We start from the raw sequence: 21,218 nt of genomic DNA on the forward strand, positions 1-21,218 counted from the left end.
AGTCCTGAGCTACCAGCTTTGGAAATGCGTTCCGCTCACTGGTTGATCATTTCACAGAGAGCTGTGTGCTATGTTGCTGTGTGTTACATGTTTTAATGTGATGCTTTTAGGTGCCAGTATGCATCTTGCACCAAGAAGCCTTGAGCGAGGCGCCAAACCTGTGAAGTAGCTGCCTATTGCTATAGTATACAGTACATTTCATTGCGAGATACCAGTAGTGTTTTTTTCGTCACATTCACACCTTTTGGCAATGTAGGGTTAGCAATTAACCTAAGCTGCTTGTCTTTGGACTGTGGGAGGAACCTGGAGAACCCCATGCTGACACGGGGAGAACACACAGTACATGCTCTACACACAAGGGCCGGCCAGCGGGTTCGAATCCGGCGCTGACTTGGTTGTGAAGGGACGGTTCCAACTACCTCTACACCACCACCACCGCATTCACAACAGCAGTGATGTGAATTTGTGACAGTTGCGACACTTTAAATATAGAAAATGGTTTTGAATAGATTTGCACAGGCAGCCTTACTGAGGTAAGCTGTAAAGCGTAAGCTTCTGTGTGATTTCATTGAGTTTCCTCTTGTGAATTGTCCTCTGGTAAATAGTTACGGTTTACATGTTTCGGGCTTTTATTGTGAAAGGAACAAAACAAGTGAATCTGGTACAGGAACAATAAAGCATAGAGGCAACTCATAACCCGTATTGAATATGTCTGTTCCACACAATGTGATCTGTTGATGCCTTTATTTCTGGTATGAAAGCTTGGATAAATCAACCTTGTCCTGGAAAAAATGCATGTGGCCTTTTGGCCACTAATATAAGACTAATACACTAATATGAGACGTTTTTAAATATATGGACGTGCCAATTAATCACAAAAGAAACTCCCCGGTGTGTATGGATGGCCTTAAACTATTTTTTCACAACAACTGCTCAGTTTTCATTATTGATGGGTGTTTTCTTCATGTTTGTTCTGTCTGTTTATTAATTTTTTAGTTTTTAAAGTGACTTTAATTCATTTGAGTGGTCTTGCTAGCTTTGTCTGTTTCTCCACGGCTGTGTCAATATTACATAAAAGTGCTTTTTTTACTGCTAAAGGTAAAAAAACAAGTCAGATGTTTTGCACTCTGTAAAAGGATACTGTCAGCAGGATTTCATGGCAATATGAGCAGGATGTGACATTTTTGTGATTTTTTTATTGCAGACAAAATTCTGCAGCAGTTTGCACACCAACTACATTAGAAAAATGCTACAGCGTTTCCCGACCAGATGTAAGACACAGAGTGAACCATTCAGCAGTGCCTTACGTCTTTCGCCAGTGTGGCAGTGAATAGATCATTCATTGGCATATGGAAACATGTAAGCATTATCTCTAGATTAATTGGCCCAGTAATTACTGGCCGACTTTCAAATGATGGGCTGTCTGATAGGAGGGTCATTGAGGTTTTTATACAGATGAAATGAGGAGCTCATTATATTGAACAGCTTAGAAAAGAGGAAATGAATGGAACAAGAACAGCGAAGCCATTACGCAGGAACCCATAATGGCAAAATGAAAATCCTTGTAACGTCGGTGAGGAAGAACTGAGTACAATCTGTGTTTATACTGCCCAACCTTTTTCCTGCATTGGTGTTGGAACTCATTGTCCTTTCATACGGACGATTTTCCTCCCTTTCCAAAATGTATCCCTGATTATGACAGGGTGTGATATTATTGTAGCACCAATCGTTTGCATCTCTCTGTGGCGAGATGAACTCATTTCATGGTCCGCTGGGCGGTTCGGGGGCGTGGGGGGCACAAATAAGTGAGAATTGCCACTTGGCCGGTGTTTGGATGGCCGGGGCACAGACATGAGGGAGTTGAAGAAATGTGAAAATTATGCCTAAGTAATGCGGCCACAGCGCACATTAGTGCAAAGAGATCTGCATATTGCTTCCCTTCACATGCAGTAAAAAGAGATGGATCATATCCCGAGCCTTTTAGCCCAGAGGAGGCAGCTCTCCCGTCGCTGATGTCACTCTCAACCTCCTGGACTGAGCTCAGATCTGAACTCGAAGCCAAGAACTCCTGCAACGCAATAAGTCAAGGTCATTTTGAGCTGCTACTTTTAGCATTCATCATCAATAAATGATTGCCATATTCATTGTAAGACATTAGTATAATTACTGCAGACAAATGAGCCCATTGCTGAGGAGGCTGGCAGCCTCTACTGGAGTCTGTACGGCGTTTAGATTCCCAGCTAAATGTTACACACTGTTCCTTAAATGGCTAACAATTGCTATTTAGCATTAAATGGAGAGCACTCCTGAGACCTACTTGAGATCGGTCTTGAAGGTCTTCTTTTCAGGACTACGCCACATTGTTACTCGGGCCGGGACTTTATTTCAAGACAGGTCAAGACCATAACTGAGGAAATATCACCAAATTTATTATTTTAACGAGACATTTGTAGTGGTACACTTATACGTACACACATATACAGTATTTATGGCAATAAAAGAGGAATCCCTCTGTGTGTTCATGGGAATTGTGGATCTTTCGGATCAATTTGAGGAGTTCGCTACGACTTACACTGGTCTGGTCTTGGTCTTGACTCGGCCTCGCTCTTCTTGTTCTTGACTGGGTGTCAATCCCACAACGTCTTGGTCTTGACTCAGTCTCAATACACTCTGGCTTTGGTCATGACTTGGTCTCAGTTTAGGTGGTCTCACTAAGTTTCTTTGCACAACAGCATACCAGCTTCTCATGTTATGAAATAACGAGAAGAGAAAATACGTCATAATAACACGACTAATAGACATTGTTATAACATTATTTATTTGTGAGGTACCACATACACATATTGAACACAAATGTTAGCATTTGCTGTCTTGTACCATTGATAGCTTGAAGCTCATTTTCATCTGCAGCCCCGTTTCAGGTCACAATTAAAACAGGCATAGAGTGACAGAAGAATTACAAGACATGTAACACAAAGTTACACACGCGTCCCACACGCCCTGTCAGCGCCATGTGTATGTTAGACACCCATTGTAGACTTAACGTTGCTAGACAGTGCATCATAGCTTTGACACTAAATCCTATTAGATAAGGATACGGAGCTATGGAAGACATCCACATCAGTAAAACACTTTAGAAATAAGCATGTCATGATTAACTATCAAATGCTTTATGCAAATCTAAAAATACCACAGGGGGCTTCTCCTTCTTTGTCAAGCATTGATTTGATTTGCTCCATTAGGACTCCATGAGAACACTGTGTTGCGTAATGACAACAAATGATCCTAGAAGCAAACTACATGTTAGCTTGTGTTTGGGCCTGGCTCAGGCTCTGTTCCAGGGATGAATATACATCCCAGACAGTAGCTCAGCTCAAACTGCTGCTGCTGCTGTGGTTAGTTTTCAAATGCATAAACACTCAGCGGCGGCATGTGCTTCCCTTCAAGGCACGTCTCTGTCAGCTGCACCAGTCGGCTTCTTTTGCTGAGCTCCCCTTGTCACAACGCTCATATCCACTGGTTTTAACCTCACTCACTCACTTGTGTGTGTGTGTGCCCGCACTGAAACAGAACCGTGTCTCTTTTTTTGTAGCTACAGGGCAAGACCGAGCTGGAGAGTATCCAGTGGGTCCCTGTTGGCGACAAGGTGGTACAGTGGGTGCTGCAGATGGGTGGGAATGGAACAGACAAGGCACCATGTACTGCAGTCTCTTTCAATCAGCCTGTCCTAAGCTGCTGGTTGGGTCCAAAAATGGGTCAGCAGTCTATTTTTGGAAAACCATAAGAAAGTATGATTCCATAAGTCTCAAGGCAACAGGGATATGATGTATTCCTTGAATCCTAAGCCCAAGGCCAAACTGAAAAGCTGAATATCTAATAACTATCTCATTTAGACCTGAGGCTGAAAAGGTTTAAGAAGGCCTTATCTCAGTGACGCTCAGTGGCCCAAAGTCTCTCTTGAGTTTTGGATATAAGCTTCCTGCAAGGGAAGATATACACTAGCTGTCAGTGAACTTCCACAGCCACATCGCCCTGCTACACTTTCTACATTGTCTTGTGCCTTCTGTGGCTTCACCTCCTACACATATAGGTGTCCTGGTGCCTTTCAACATCTATTTCGGACACAACTTTCCAAAGCGCTGGGTCATCAGTGCCGCTGTGAGAGCCACAGACACAGTGAGAGGCCAATAACTCTGACGCTATTCTGGTTGCAAGGCACCTTTATCCAAATGGGCGTTCTGCTGGGAGCTGTGCGAAGTTGCCCTGCAGTGATAGCAATCCTCAAACTCTTCTAAGGCCTTGTTGTTCTGATCAGCACTAATTAGTTTGTGCCCACGTATATCTAAGACATCTGAAAGTGAAGTAGAGGTCACTCAGACGTCTATGCCGTCTCGCGTCTTTATCATTCAGTGCTTCGCCTCGTCGCTCTCTGTTGCAGTGTTTTTTTTGCTCATTCTTTCCCTACAAAGCCAGATAAGATATGAAAGAAACAACACTCACTCACCCTATTTCATGTTTTTTTTTTCCTTTTCTGTTTTTCTTTTCAAAACAAACCATTTCAGTGGAGATGGAATGATTAACGGCAGATAGTTGAGAGAAGAAGTCTTCTACGGGGGTGCTGCTTCTTAAACTTATTTAATGTATAACCTGCAAAATGACCTTTATATTCTCAAATAGTTCTTTATTTAGCTCACCTGCAAAAGTACCAGACCCTGATATGAACTATTATTGTAACACACATAGGCATTTATGTACTTGTTTTCCTGTTTCAGCCACACTGGCTGCATTGCTTATGGGACTGTATTGTAGGAAGTTGACTCGGTGAGTCGACCACTTTTGTCGAGACTATAAATCCTAACAAACGTTGGATGGATTGCTATTACGTTCTGTATACACATTCAACACTTGTAGTATAAAGAACAACTTTCTCTTCAGCTCTTTCGGCTTGTGATCGGAAATGGAAATATACCACCAAGTGCATGTTGTTGGAGTTTTGACCTCTTTTCCCTTCGCCATGCACCTTGGAAATAAGTGAGGCTGTGCCCGAAAATCCCTCCTGTGCTTAAACATTCACGATTCCCAGAGGAACCCTTATAACTCTGATGCCCCTCCGACTTTTCATCTAGATAGAATAAAACATCCCCTTGAATTGCACAGGGGACAAATGTAACAGTGACAGATTTTGACTGGAGTCACAGGCCACACACACACACAGACACTCATTTACTGCAGTAGAACTTTCTTTCTTCACAGTTGAGAGACTTTTATATAGAAATCAATAAGCTAAAGTCAACATTTAGGCACAGAGTTTTTAATGTCTGATTTATTGATTAATAACAGAGCATTTAGCTTTACGGCCCCAGCTAGCTTCCAGTGTCTGAGAAATAATGCCGTGTTTAGAATTAAGCCAATAAATAAAAGGTGACAGCTGCCATCTTTAGCCAGCCTGTTGGCTGCATGAGACAGAACATTTACCGGGTCTTATTCTCCACCATATCTAGCCCTGCACTCTTATCTGCCGTTCAATATTTAGAGATAATGCAGCCCAATCAAAATAGATTTGATCTAACTGAACAGATCATCTTATCAAGCACAAAAGAAAAGCTGATGAATCCTTTATTTTCATTTGAGACCAACAGTGGAGCAGGCATGGTGACAAATGATTTGGTAAGTGGCAGAAATAACTCGGCTGGAAGAAATCTGCTCACCATTTTGTTAAAAAAAGTCATGTATAATATGTGGAGCACTTCATTTAAATCTAGAGTAGGCAATTTCTGAAGAAATTCAGTGTCACTGCTGTATGCTGAAAAAAGCTGACGCCATACTGAATTGCTGGCTTTAATGTGTTTAAAGAAGTTGATGAGTTTTTGAAAAGCTGAACTAATTTGCTGGCTTTAATAGTTGAATATTATCAATAATGTATGAAAGATGTGAAACTATCGTGGACAGGCTTTGAGCTGGTGTTTGACAGAGTTTAATGAGAAACGCTTGACAACGCAACGGTGAGAAGGAGAGAGTCCTGGCGAGATAGAGCACCCATGCTTCTGGCTGCGACCACTTCTCATGGTCCGCCAACACCTCTGGATTCAGCTGAGCGCAGAGAGGGTTCTGCTTGGAGTGGACCGAGGAGGTAGTTTGGTCGGCTGCCCAGTTGTAGACGGGGGGAACCTGTGGTTGTGGGCCTCAGAGCTCCTGTGTTCTTGAAAGGCAGTCGACATTCTGGTATTGGAGAACAATGGGTCCCAACATCATGTCAAGAGGTAGACCCCGAACAGACGAGTGGAGGCTTCCCCCCCCAAGGTGGCGATTGGGCCTGGTTTGGGATAGTAGAAGTGGATCTGTTTGCTAACCGATGCAACTCCCACTGTCCACTATGGTTCTTCCTGGCACAGCAGGACAATGCACATATGGGGGTGGACGCATTTGCACACTTGCTATGGCCAAGAAAGCTGATTTACTCCATTCCAGTTCTGGGGTGCTCTCTTTCAGGAGGCGGGCGATAGGCGCACTGCCCACACTTGACGGTCCTCTTCAGGCTTTTTCTTCTGAGAGAGACAGGCTGAGGAGGGCTGGTCTGTCCGCAAAGGTTGTGCAGTCCAGGCGGCCAAAAAGGGGATCCAACATTGCCTGTTGCAAGCCAAAGTGGTCATGATTTCAGTGCTTGTGTCAGATTGAGATTGAGGCTAGATACCCCGTTGTGTTCAGCTGGGTCCACTTTCTCCTTTTGGCAGAGTTAAGTGGATAGAGGTCTCATGACACTGGTTAAGTGTATGCAGGAGCCATGGCTTCCTGCCACAAGGGTTTTGGCCACCCGGTGGTGAAACTGATGTTGCAGGGAGGTAACGGACGGTGATGCATGCCTCCTCCCCACAGTAGAAACTACCATTGGTGCTCAAGGTCTTGTTGAAAGCTCCCTTTGAGCCTCTGGAGCTCTCCTTTGTGATAGCGTTGTCATTTAAGACACTTTTGCTGCTTGCACTGACCTCAACTAACAGAGTATGTGAACTAACTGCCCTGTCGGTGCAGGGCAGTTCAGCTACGTACTACCTGGGTTGGCTAGGTTATAAAGAAGTAGGTGGGCTGAGTCCATGTTACGTTATATTGACTGGAATTCATATTGTTATGTTGGGAGTTTCCTGAAAGCTATTTGCTTTTGTAGGTTACACTTTTATTTATTTATTTTTTCCTGAAAAAAGTCAGAACTAATTGGACGAAACATAATGAGCAATCGTGGCTAAACTAGAAATAATGACTCCAAATAGTGTTTGAAATCTTGCGTGTTAGTTCTCTTCTTCAGTGTGATTATTGACATTTATGCACAACTTATGCGGATGTGATTGTAGAATAAACAATCTCAGGTTGTTGTTGCCACATGCCAGCTAATTAGCTAGCGACAGCATCTGCCAACCACCTTCTCCATCCTAGAACAGCAAGCAGTGCGACCCAAAAATGTTATCCTTTCAATTCCTCATAATATACAATATAATGAGCGATGACTAAAATGTGTTACAGTTCACGTCCTATTCAAACTCCAGTTGAATGTGAATGTCAGTGAGAGAGGGAATATCCTATAATCTGTGGACTCCAGCTACATGCTCTCTGCTACAAAGTGAAACAAACAAAGGGCAATGTTAACTCTCTCAGCCTCTCATTAACCAGCCATTAAATAGTTGCCTAATGTCCACAGTCTGGGCTTTGATCTTTCTGAAAATCAATGGAGGCCCGATGATACAAATGCTGGCTGTAGACTGTGGATGAAGGGCTTTATGAAAAATGTTGACAGCAGCCTCTGTCTCATGATTCAGCCCGAGCAGGTGTGCAGCCATTATGAATTCCTCATTATGACAAATAGAAGTACACTTGAAATAGAAACACTGGTGCACAATTATACATTATGGGGAAAAAAAATAGCTCCCTGATGGGTTTATGTAACCAAAATGCAGCTGATAGAGGTGTGTGTGTGTGTGTGTGTGTGTGTGTGTGTGTGTGAAAAACACTGAGCTGGATTTCTTTTCTCTGTAAAAACAAGACAGAATGGTGTTTAAGTAATCATTGAATGTTAGGTGAAGATATATTATAGAAGGTGTTTGGTGTAAGTCTGTTGTTTTTACTATCCTCCTCCCTGCTCATTTTGTCTCCTTTCCTTTCCTCTCTTCCCTTCTGCATTCATTCATTTCCTCTTGTCTGTTTTGCTTTCCCTTCCTTATCATCTTCTCCTTTCAACTCCTCTCTTTCACTTCCCTTTTCTATACCTCTGCCTCCCCTGTCCTCTCCCCTCTTTCCTGCCGTCTTATCTCATTTCCTTTCCTCTTCTTCCTCCCCTCCTCTCCTCTGTTATTCTCCTGTCCTACCGTGTCTCTGTCATTCGTTTTTTACCACCATTGACTGCTGACTCCTCACTCCTCTTAACCGGCCGGTCGGGGCTACAAATGATCAACAACTCTCTGCTCCAGTTTGGACTCTTTTCTACTGTTGAGGAATTGTTTCTCTCTACATTTACACACCCAGATAAGACAACTTCATGTATGTATGTCGTGCCGACGAGTGTTGCTTTAGATGGCGTCGTTTTCATTAAGTTAATTAGTAAACAGCAGGACTGACAGGTTTCCGTTCAGAGGAAAGGGTTCGAGCATCAAGCGTCACACGGTGACATGCAGTTCAGCTGCACAGAGCAGCTGCACAAGCTGCAAAGACGCTTATAGAGAGTGTTGCGTGAGACGTGTGAGTGAAAGACGTGTCACTTGTCACACCTGCGGTCTAGACAGTGGGTGTTGTTTGTACTAATTGAATCAATCGTTACAGCCGTGGTCACTGCAGACACACCTGGTGGAGTTACACTGAGTGCATGCATCTTATTTTCTTTTCCTCTCTTATCTCCTGTTTCTCCTCCTTTTCCTCTCCTCTCACCTCCATGCCTCTGATACTCCCCTGTTTCTTCTTCCCTCCCCCTTTCCTTTCCTCACCTCTCTTCTCGTTTCCTTTTCTCATTTCCTTTCCTTTCCCCCACCCTCCCCTATTTCCCTTTTTCTCGTTTCCTCTCTTCCCTTCCTTTTATTTCCTTCACCTTCTCTCCTTCCCCCTCATCACTTCTCTCCCCCACCTCACCATTGCTCACCATAATAGAGTAAGTGGCCCATATAAACCTGCCTCCAGCTCCCCGGGGTGCTGCTGGTGCATTAGGCTTTGGCCGATGGTTTCTGGCTTTCCTCTCCTTTTTTTGCAGCCTGGCTTCCACTCTGTTCCAGCGGACAACTCATTACACTCCCCACGGAGGCTCACTCTAAAGTATCTGGGAGGCAGAGTCCAGAAAAATACTTCCTATTAGCCTCTCAGAGTCCAATACGAGCTCAATCCTGCTCTTATTTTTCATCTTTTCCAGGTGATGTGATCAGAACCTCTGTGTGACAACAGAATCTGTAAAGAAAGCTTTGCAGGTGGTTTTTGGAAAGGGAGGTTGTGTGTGTTTGGGGGGGGGAGGGTGGGGGAGAGGATGCGGGGCTCGGTATCTTACTGCTCCGTCAGCAAATTTGTTCGAGCGGAGGGCACAAGAGTTATGTGTCTGCAGGCCGAAGACGAGTGCACACACACACACATCATTTACTTCAGAAAAGATGAAGACTGGCTCCATTACTTCCCATGAATATGTTTGATCCCGGCCTGTGTCGGGCAGGCCAGTGCTGTGGCACAGCAGAGCTACAGCTAGGTGGGTCCCCGACGGCTGAAGGGCCACCAAATGATCATTTAGCTTTTGTAATTCATTTCAGAAACTACCTTTAAGTCAAAGTAAGCTGCCATTCACCAGGCCGACGAAGATAACAGATCAAAAGTAGGACGTAGGCAGGCATAGTTGTTTTTAGCTTTCATGTATCATTCAGTAATGTATGTTCCTCTGCAGCTACTCAACAGTGACTTCATTACATTATTTGGACATTGATTTTTCTGCAGCCAAAGCGGAACAGATTTGGGCAGAATATTCATAACACACACACACACATCATGATGACCACACCCGGCTCAGTGTTACCGGCCTTTACCGCTAGTTCGCCACTGAGAAACGTGAGGTCACGCGAGGCAATAAATCCTTCTGCCAAACATCGACATCACTTCAGCACCGAGGAGACACAGATCTGACTGTTCATAAACCACCAGCAACGAAACATATCATCCTCACTGTCAACACTTTGACCGCACTGGGGATGAAATCATCTGTGGTGCCATCAAATCATTTGAAGTGAGATTAGCATCATTCAATTATTCAGTGGACTCCAAACATTTAAATACCAGTTCATGTCCAGTTTTAGATCATGAAGGTGATTGACACGCACCTTCCACGTCTCTCAAGCGGCCACATTTGAGTTTCATTTAAAGATTCAGATTAACATAATGGGAGCAACACAACCCCAAACAAATATGACCTCAGAAGCAACCAATCTAACCTGCAAAATAAAAGAAGCACAGTAACGAACCACCATCAATCACCTGCAGGAGCAGCCCACCGATGGTCTCTTCCTGGCACACACCTATTTGCATACACACACACACACAGACACACTGCACACATTCACGGAGAGCCAAAACAACCACACAAAATATGACCACGGTCGTAACAGGATTAAAAGAGAACAATGGAAACGGTGACAGAGTGAGCACAGATTGAAAACAAAAGGAAGAATTGTGCTGCAAAAGATGGAAAAGCAGATTTGAAGGCGGTTGTGTGAGAACAAAGGGATAGAAAGGGAGGGAGAGAGAGAGAGAGAGAGAGAGAGAGAGAGAGAGAGAGAGAGAGAGAGAGAGAGAGATGAATTGATTTTCTCACTGTGATTAATTATGCAGATGGCAATTTTCTGACATGAAACCTTGGAGTTTTGTGGGAACCAACAAACACGGAGCTCATTCTCCTCCCCTCCACCTCCCTCCGTCTCCCTTTCACATGCAGAGAGTCATCTTTCTCTCCTTCTCTCTGCTTCATTTACTCCCTGCGGTTCACCTGAGATTGATGATCCTCTCCTCTGATTGTGGTAATTACCCCTGTCCTGCTGCTGCAATGCATTATGCACAACAGACTCACAAAGCATTGAAGGGGGCAAGGCCAGATTGCTATTCATTGGCCTCCTGATGCATGCTGGGGGAGCCTAGTCAAGGACCGGAGACGCTGGCTGACTCGTACCTGGAGTGTTTAGCACCGCTGGCTGACGATTGATGTGTCAAGAAGGAGACGTGTATGACATTGTGCGATGCCTTGTTGTTCTCACAGTACAGACTGATGCAGATGAAGTCCCCCGCTTCAGTGTTTTGAAGCGAGACTGTCGTCGTTGTCATGTGTCAAGCTGAAGATGGCTGCTAGCTCGGTTGGATGTACAAGAAGTGTGAGGTTTAACTGATTGTTGTTACACTGATTTGTCATGTAGAATGAATGCAGGACTTGGGATGTGGTCTGTGGGTATGTGGCAACCTGACTCAGATACATTTTAATTCAATCAAACCTGGAATAAGAGATTTGTTTTAGCCACTTAGACATTGGCAGTTTAAGTTGATATGGTAAACTGCTTATTTCCACATCCAGCATAAACCAAAGCTACATGCTCATTGATTTGGAGTCCTGTGTTTAGGTCTACTGTTCTCTCTCTTTTAGCTCCGTGTTTGGTCTCTACCGACTCCTGAGGGAAATATCCGGCTCTTTAGCTGCTAAACGCGTCACTATGTTCACCAGACCACTTTAACACTACATGTCATCATTCACCCATTCACACATTGATGACAGGGGCTACCATGCAAGGTGTCACCTGCCCATCAGGACTCTAACTAACATTCATACACCACAGGAACAGCCTACAGGAGCAATTTGGTGTTAATTGTCTTGCCCAAGGACACATCCACATGGGATAGCGGAGCCGGGGATCAGCCGACGATCATCTAACTCGTTTAAATTGGCGTTGAATAATACTGAATATAAACCAACACCTTTTTTTGGTCACAAGAAAACTCCACATGGCACCTTTAACAGACATTGTGACAAAAGGTATGAGCTGTCTTTAAATAACTGGAACGCTGCGTTTTATTTTCAGAACAAAAGTTGCCCATTTATGTCTCTGGAGGCTTCTGGATCACAAAGCTACAGTGAACATTAAACTGTCCTTATATACCATGATGATCAGTAGATCCGTCTGCAGTCTGCAGCATCTTTTAGCGTTACAGGTGGATCTTTTACTACATTAAGCAGGAAGTGTGTCATGATTGATGTCCAAGTAACCCTTGAGAGATCTGTTGCCGTCTATTGAACGTATAGGATTATATGGAATGTGAGGGAGCCCTACACCAAGTGTGACCAGTCCGCCACTGGTGGATGAAATAAACTGATTTTCTTCAGCTTTACTTTAAGTTTCTGTAGTTCTCTAGAAACTACAATGTCAACCAGTTTACTACAAGTTTAGTCAAGTCCGCCAAAGGTAGCTGTTTGTTCTGATATTCTGTTCCTTGGTGTTTGACCCCGTGAATAAAGTCAATTTATAAGGGCAAGACCATAAAAGTTGGAGCCAATTCAGCGCCACGACTTGATACGTTACCAGCATCACAGTGACTCGGGATGACTCGCAAAGCCCACTGTTAAGACTGTTCATGAGGAAATCAAATATCCACAAAGGTCAACCCCTGATCAAATGTAGCCGTCGTCTCGCGCTTTTATCTCAAAGCCCCGGCAGAGAAAACCTAACGTTTGCAGAAATCATTTTTTGGTTAACTCGGGTAAACTGACCCTTTTTACCTTCAAAAACAGCTGTGTGTTATCATTTGTTTGGAGCTCGGCACGAGTCATTCGTTAATCTCATGCACAGAAATGAGTCACAAATCAGCTAATTAGATTAGATTAGAGTCAGCTGTATTGCTGTGGCGGGCCGTCAGGGCCTGCAAAGCCTTCTCTGCTGGCCTAAACAGAATCACAAAGTTATAGCTATTTTATAATTTAATAATTTGTCTTAAATACACTACATGTATCAGAAATATGATATTTTTTGCATTTTGCTTGGTGTAGATTTTTTTTTTTTTTTACCTAGCTTTGTTTTTTAACACTCAATGGCTGAATCTGGAAGATAAACGGATTTGTGAGTTGGGATTTAACTGTGGGATTAAACTCTTTGTCAACAAAGAAAAGAGGATGTGATCAGCATTTGGTAAGTCAACTGGTTTTGTTTTTTTGACATCTAATATCTAAATGGCCCTTGAGTGTGTAGCAGAATGTGTGTTGCTGCTGTTGTATCTCCGTTAAGCTAGTTAGCCTAGCCTCCCAGAACACTTGCGGGGCCCCAGCTGTTGTTGTTCCGGTTCAGAGGTCACACAGACCGCTGTCACCTAGTGAGCGCAGGAAACATTATATTTCCTACAATTTAAGCTTCTGCATTTTCCAAATGCACTAGTATTATTCAAACGTATTGTTCGGTTTGTAAGCCTCGTACCGAACGGTTTAATACGAATACGAAACGTTATATAGTTACCGCCCAAGAAACGAATAATAACCCTAGCTGTGGCGCCATCATGTGGTTATAAGGTGGTATTTCAGCAGTGAAGGCCCAGGTATAACATGCACGGCCCGCCACTGCTGTATTGTCATTGCACAGAGTAAAGGCACCGAGACAACGAATGGCAGTCCAGCATCTAACCAGAAGTACCAAATAAAATATAGAATGAAAACAACATGGAATAAACAGTAAGAAGTAGGACTACACTAGCTGTAATATACAGTACAGAATACAGTCTGTATGCTAAGATGTATGAATATATGCATATAAAGGGAATAATAAAGACTGGAAACAGGAACTCCCTCCTACTAGCACCTCTAAAGCTCATCAATTAACACCTTTTATCTCTTATCTTATTATCACTGTTTTACAGGGACTCATTTGCTGGACCATTTCCTGGGCTGGACCAGTTGCCAGGCAACCGGCCACAGACCCTTCCGATGGCTACTGGAGGTAGAGTCGTTTACTGATCACAGGAGTGTGTGTGTGTGTGTGTGAATGGGTGAATACTTTTGAGAGTACAAATGAGTACTTTGTATTCTTCACTTACAGTCTGTGTTCCACAGGAGGAAGCGATACATTGCTGCCCTTGTGTAAATATAAACACATCTTATGAAGACGGTTTATTATACAGATCGTGTCCTGAACATTAATAGTTTAGCCGATCAAATGATGCTAAAATCACACATTGCTGCATCACCAAATCCTGCAGCTAGTCCGTTTGCCTCGAGACCACAAAGGACCACATCAGAGTTCACGTGCAAGTGGACTGAGACCCTTCTGTTCGTGCAGTCTCCCAAACAGCTTTCACATCGGGACAAACACACAGAACTTAACAGGCAAACACACCCGAGTTCAGCGACCCAGAGAGGATCAAATGTAAAGGCACCCTCACCTGGCTCTGCACATGTCTGATCATCCATCATTCAATGTGTTCGTACCATTTAAAGATTCACTCAACACATGTTGTTGTGCTCGGTCGAGCTCCTGATCCCAACACGTCTCACCTGCTTCACTTGACTCAACTGTGAACCAAATCCAGCCAAACTATAATAGACCTCTTATTAAAAAAGACTGCATACATAACTGGTGGCACTCACTGATGGTGTGTCTTCGTGTAGTGAAGAAGTAAACGCTGATACTTTAAATCCTTAGCTTCAATGTTGGACTCTTCTAATCTTTGTCAAGAAGCACATCAAAGTCACGAGGGACCTGCATCTATAATGTAGGACCTGACCCTGGAACACTGTGTGCAGAAACCCCCCTTACAGTCCCCTCCCTGGTCCCACAGTTCCATTCTGCTGCGTTGCATTTACAAAGATCATTATCAGCACATTTAAAACAATTAATGTATGCATTCATCTCTGGGGCGAAAGCTGGAGGTCGCTAATTATCATCACTTCCACTCTCCTGTTGCTTTATTGAGAAAAAGAGCTGAGAGTCGGGAGTTGAGATAAAGCTGGAGGTGCTGGCAGAACCGTGCAGGATCTGTGGGCATCATGTCAAGATAACGTCTGTACACCTTTGCATCCAGATATCTTCCTAATGTCAGCTCAATCAAAGCTACTTCCTCTAACCCACCACTGTATTCTCCATCGTCTTGTATTTCACTAAGCTGGCATACAGAACATGATGAGATCATACTGATTATTGATCAAGTGTTCAATTTAAATTAAATCAGGTTGTCCTGTGATTAGTGGTGATCTGCCCCAAATCAATTTCTGTTGTCCTCAATATTATTTTTGTAATTTGTATCATCATTTCTGTTCCCATTACTCACTAATGTGCTTTTTTAGGGCCAAAGCTATATGAGGCAGTTCTGAAGTGCTGATTATGTGATTAAAAAATTCAAACTTATAACTGTGTTTGAATGTCCTTTATGCCATACAAGTCAAGCTGCTGAATGGGATAAAAACACATCATTGGTTTTACTGGGCATCAAACTATCAGCATCATTTGGACAATAGATCAAAGTATCAAAATGTTGCTGAAACAGAAGTTTGACCAAAAAGCTCAAATGTAATCTGATCCTTTGTGAGTCGTGAGGCAAACGTTTGCACTTAATAGAAGTTTACCTTCAGAGAAAAAGGCTTTGGGCTGATTTTGTCTGCTTGTTTTATGAAATGTCTTCAATCATTGTCTTTATTCTATATTTTACTAATTATTGAGTAGGAGAATATTAATGTGCCATCACATTTTGTCGTATCTTATAGTTTCATTCCTGAAGGAAAAACCTTTTTGCACAACAAATGTTTGGTGTTTTTAATTGTTTGTGAATCAACTTGATCCATTTCTAATCACAATCTCTACGTCTCAATGTGTGTGATATTACATTTTAGGTTTTCAAGCTGGCTTTCATCCATTTTCATTTTACAGATTCATTTGTTTAGGTAATGCAATAGCGTTAATTACAATAAATGTACATGTGCACAGTTTGCAGCTGCTATGGGGACAGTCTAGGAGTGGTTTTCTTAATTAATAGGGATGATTGCCAAAACTACAAAAACAAGATCCAGATTGTTAAAGGTGCAACACTTGATATTGAGAGCTTTCCTCCACACAACAACATGGTGAATGAAATGCGATTGAATGAAGGCTGGGACACGACTTGAGTTATGGGCTATTATGACACATGCACAGTGTAACGGGCTCTTTGGGTGCGCCCGGCCTGACAGAACTTTCATTGCAGCCAAACGTATAATATAATAATATAATAGAACATTTTGAAATAGAAAGCATCATAGTTTTAATATACTGACCAAGCAGCGGCATTTAAAGAGTTGGGTGTGAGAACGTTGGAAATACGCAGAGATGTCTCACGGTGAGTGCTTAATAATGTCGACATGTTAGAATTCTCTACAAAAACAAATTACTCTTGACAGAAACCTTGACATGAACAATGAAACCTTGCACACATTACAGTTCAAGGTTTTAACAGTGTGTGCTTTTCAGTCTCATTGGCAACAGCTGCTGTTTCTCTGGGGCCCTGTTTCTGATCCACATCTCATTCATGCCCAGATAGTTAGAAACAACTAGTATTTATTATTTAAAAGCATCTCCAGTATTCCTATACCACAACGGGCCTCATTCATAACATTCACATAACTTGTGCATGCAAACAAATATAAGAAGTCAAGTTAATACAATTTTTCTTATGTTTTCTGTCAAATCTTTAAGTCTCCCTTTCTGGTATACACGTGTAATAAATCATTTATAACGTAGTTGTAGATGATATAAGTGCTTGTTAATAAATGTGTCAACAACAAAGGCTGATCTTATCTTAAAAACTCCTCAAACCCATAAGGAGGCTGCTGGATATACAGATAGTGAATGTCAATGTATTAAAACACAGTTGCAATAATATTTCATTCATTTATTTAATTTATCTATTTATAAGGACAATGCAGACCCTGGACCAGCTGACCATCTGTCAAACGTAATGACTGTGGGAATACAAGTATGCCGCATTGAAACTGCTCTGACAGGCACTCAAAAGAGTAAATGTACACTGTTACTACCCACCTCTGAGCAACAGCAAGACAATACACACTAGTACAATAACACAGCAGCAACATCCACTATAACGCCATGCTGTGCTTACATGCCCAAGCCATGCAATGTTGTATTTACAGGGAGGACACATCCGAACTATCTAATATGACTTTCCAAGATAACTCAAAAGCTCAAACATAGGTAGGGACAATTCTGTGGTAGCGCCTTATCCCTACCGTCCATATGTAAAGCTATGACCTCGGTTTATTCCAAAGGTGTTGCTGCAGGCCACCTACACCATCTCATAACATATTCTCTGATAAAAAATGAATGTCGCTCATAAAAAAGATTAACTGAAGTCCGTTAGACGTGTGCGACTGACCCAAACTCGTGCTGCCTCGTTCATCAGCTCAGATGAAGACATCAGCCTTGTGTGAAGCAGCTTTGGGTTGTGTGTGTGCCTGCTTACGAATTCTCCTCCTTCGCCTCTGCTTCCTCATAATTATACAAGCCCACACACTGTCAGCAGATATATTCCGGAGGAAAAAAAAAGAAAAAGAAGATCAATCTGTGCATCTAATCCGGCTTCATACAATGGCATTATATCCATAATTAAAAAGAAGATTAATAGCGTCTTTAAAATGTGACCTACAGAGGGAGAAGAGTGTTGTTTCTGTAAACACTGGGCTGCTCAAAGCTGCAACCCATTTAGTGCATGTTAATGCACAGACCTTGTAATTAATTGGAGCCGTTTGCACTTGCATGTGACCTTGCAGTGGCATCATGTCAACCAGGGACATGCGAGGGGGGGGGGAATAATGTGCTGACACTCAGATACAACCCCCCCACTCGCCAGCAATAACCAGATTCATTTATTAAATCATGAATATGCATGAGATGTGAGATTCATTGAAAAGAACAGTCTAGATGCTCAGTGCCGAGTCAAGACTGTTCTCAACAGAAAAACAACAACATCAGTTGTTCGTTCAAACCCTCGGTCACCATCACCATGTTACAGTGTCTACACGGAAGCAGAGTCCTTCAAGCGCGCAGAACAATGGAAATTGGAAACGTCTACTAAATGAACCTTCCAGTGAGGTTACTGTCAATGACATGTGTTTTCAGTTTCCTAATAAGTAGACAGCAGCAAGAGAAGAGATGACAAGGGAGAGAGATGAGAGAGAGGGGTAGGGGTAGAGGGATGAAGGGATGTAGGGTAGGGGTAGGGGTAGAGGGATGAAGGGATGTAGGGTAGGGGTAGAGGTAGAGGGATGTAGGGTAGGGGTAGAGGGATGAAGGGATGTAGGGTAGAGGGATGAAGGGATGTAGGGTAGGGATCAAGGTAGAGGGATGAAAAGATGTAGGTTAGGGATAGAGGTAGAGAGATGAAGGGACGTGGCGGGGGACCGTTGGTGTCCGGCGGCTGGTGGGAACGGAGACTGTTGGATGGGGGGCCGTCTCTTACGAAGCTCTGGAGGTGCAGAGTCCCCAGTCGTTCCTGTAATCCTGCGAGAGAGAGAAAAAGGGAAACAAAAAACGGGGTCGGGGGGAGGGATGAGAGAACAGATCCGAAGAGGAAGTGAACGGGTTAGTAGAGCTTAAATACTTGTCCGGGGGAAATGAGCCGTGTTCTGGGCGTGGTCCCGTTCCTGAACAAAGTTTATAAAACTACATTAAATTACCTTCTTCGCGCTACTCTGCCTGGTCTGCGTTTGAGTCCTCCATCATGCCCCGTGACAGTCTATGGTCAGGGACATTTCCGTTAAATTGTATTGAGCTCACTTAGCCTACCAACATACAAGTGGGATGCTAAATCAATGAATTCGAATGAATATTGTATCTTTATTAATGTAAACTTATACATGAAGACTGGTAATGCATTGATGAGTGGTTTTATGGGGCAGGCAGCACTATAAGCATGTAGATTAGTGCAGTACTATAAAGGAGAGACCAACTAAAACTCAAAAGGTTCAATTACAGTCGGTCTGCACTTCAGCAATCAACCCAAACACAAAATACTCAGCTTTTTGTAACTGTAATGACACATTGGGGTATTACATCAAAACTTTTTGGCTCTGTACTGTAGTTTGTCTGCATCCTCCTCCGCAGGGTTGAAATACAGTTCTCACCCTTACACGCAGCCATCTTTACGCTTGTCGCAGCGTAAATCTGTCTGTAAAGTGCTGAGCCACTGGCTCACAGGAGAAGAGAGACCTCGCACTTAATATTCAGGCCCGTAAATAAACTCACAGCTGCCATTTTTATACGGGCTCAAGAGGCTAAGATGGAGATGCACGAAGAGGAGGAAATACTGGATCCATGACTTGAAACCAAGACACACTCGTCTAGTGCATCATGAATATATTCATTAAAGGGGAGAATTATCAGATATACTTCATGTGCAGACATGCTCTTTAAACACACACACAGGTTGTCTGCTTGTGTTGTGTAGTTCTGCTAATTGTCAACGGTCCAAGTGTTTGTTGAAACAGTGAGTGTGTGTGTGGAAAGAGCTTCAGAACATCGGCTAATGAGGCCCTATGTTGCTGATGCAAAAACATGGCACAGAGCTCAGACTACTGCTTTAAAACCACTGAAACAAGGTAAGGACAACCATAATTAGAGGTGGCTGGTCAATTGGGTAAAGTGGAGTAAAGCTCAATTATTTTTTTTTTGACCGGTTACCATCTCCTCCGAATACCCCTTAAGTCCCCCCCAACACACGGCAACAGAACATTTTGACTAGATTCCAAAATAAAGCACTATAAAATAAACACTTTTCCTAGTGTGTCGTTATATAGTGCACACAAGTCAGTCGGACCCATACTAAAAAAAAAGATTTGAGAATATATAAAATTGTGAAATTTTGAAATTGTGAAACAAAAAGTGGTGATTATTTCAATATATAGAATCTCAATATGTAGTGTAGATATTAAACTCCCCCCACAGGAAACATAGTTTCCACTCATCGCATGCATAGTGTCATTTCAAAATAAACTTCCAACGAAGGTTTACTTAATTAAAACAAATGACATGGATTAACTTTAGATAACAGAAGTACGTGGTTAGGCATTAAATACTTAATATAATAATAAATAAAAAAGTAAGGTAAAATAAGTCAACAAGACTTTGCTTCACAGGGGACACGAACAGAGGTCTCCTGGTTGAACGTCCTGTGTTAGTTTGACCCATCAGTCCTTCCTATGATGACTCTTTTGCTCTTTGTAAACCTGTACGAGACAGAAAGTTCCTCTGACTGTTTAATACCGACACAAATGGGTTCACAATGGAGTTAGTTGAAAGCCCTGACAAGGGGCGCATTGAGGCAACGTTTGAAAAGAAGATTGCGCGCAATGCATGCTGGTACATGTAGGCACTGCTGACACCAGCAGGAGAACTCAACATTTACCATCGGCTAGAAAACTTTCTCGCCGACCGCCCTCACAGAGTTTTGATGAACAGAGTCTAAACAGAAGAGCTTGTTTTAAACACTGGTTCACCACAAGGCTCTGTGCTGTCACCACTGCTGTTTTACTCTTACACAAATGAAATGAGACGGTCCACAGTAATACGGTCAAGCTGTTGAAACATGCTGATGGTATGGCCATTGTTCTCCTTACAGACAATGCCATGAGGAGGCATACCTGGTCACTCCACTTCAGGCGGGGGTGTCGGACAAGTAGACTGGAAATGAATGTGGCCAAAACAAAAGATCTTTTATTTCAAAGAAAAGCAAAACATTAACATGCTCCCTGTCACACAATAACGAGCCTGTAGGAAAGTAGAGCCCTTTAAGTACATGGGCACAATTATCGATTTGACCTGACGTTTTAATGAGAGCTCTGAGAGCCTTTTATGAGAGCCAACCAGATTGAAATGGCATACAGAGGCCTGGCTGAAAGCATTTCATCGTTTAACATGATTCTGCAACTTCAGTGGAAACGGCAAAAGCAAGCGCTCCAAGATTGTTGGCATGGCATTAAAGGTGATTGGCAAGTCCCAGAAACAACTCTGCAATATATTCATCAGAGCTGTACACAGGAAGGGGAGACATATTTTGAGCTGCTCCCGTCTGGCCATCGATTTAAGACCCTAAAGGCCAGCCAGAACATGCAAGTCTTTTATTCTCTGTGCAGTGCAAGCATTAAACCCCTTAGGACTGCATCAGGGAACACTTGTTATTGCCTATTTGCGCTATTGTATATTGTACATTTG

Source organism: Pholis gunnellus (genome assembly GCF_910591455.1).
Source record: "Pholis gunnellus genome assembly, chromosome: 24".
NCBI lineage: Eukaryota > Metazoa > Chordata > Actinopteri > Perciformes > Pholidae > Pholis > Pholis gunnellus.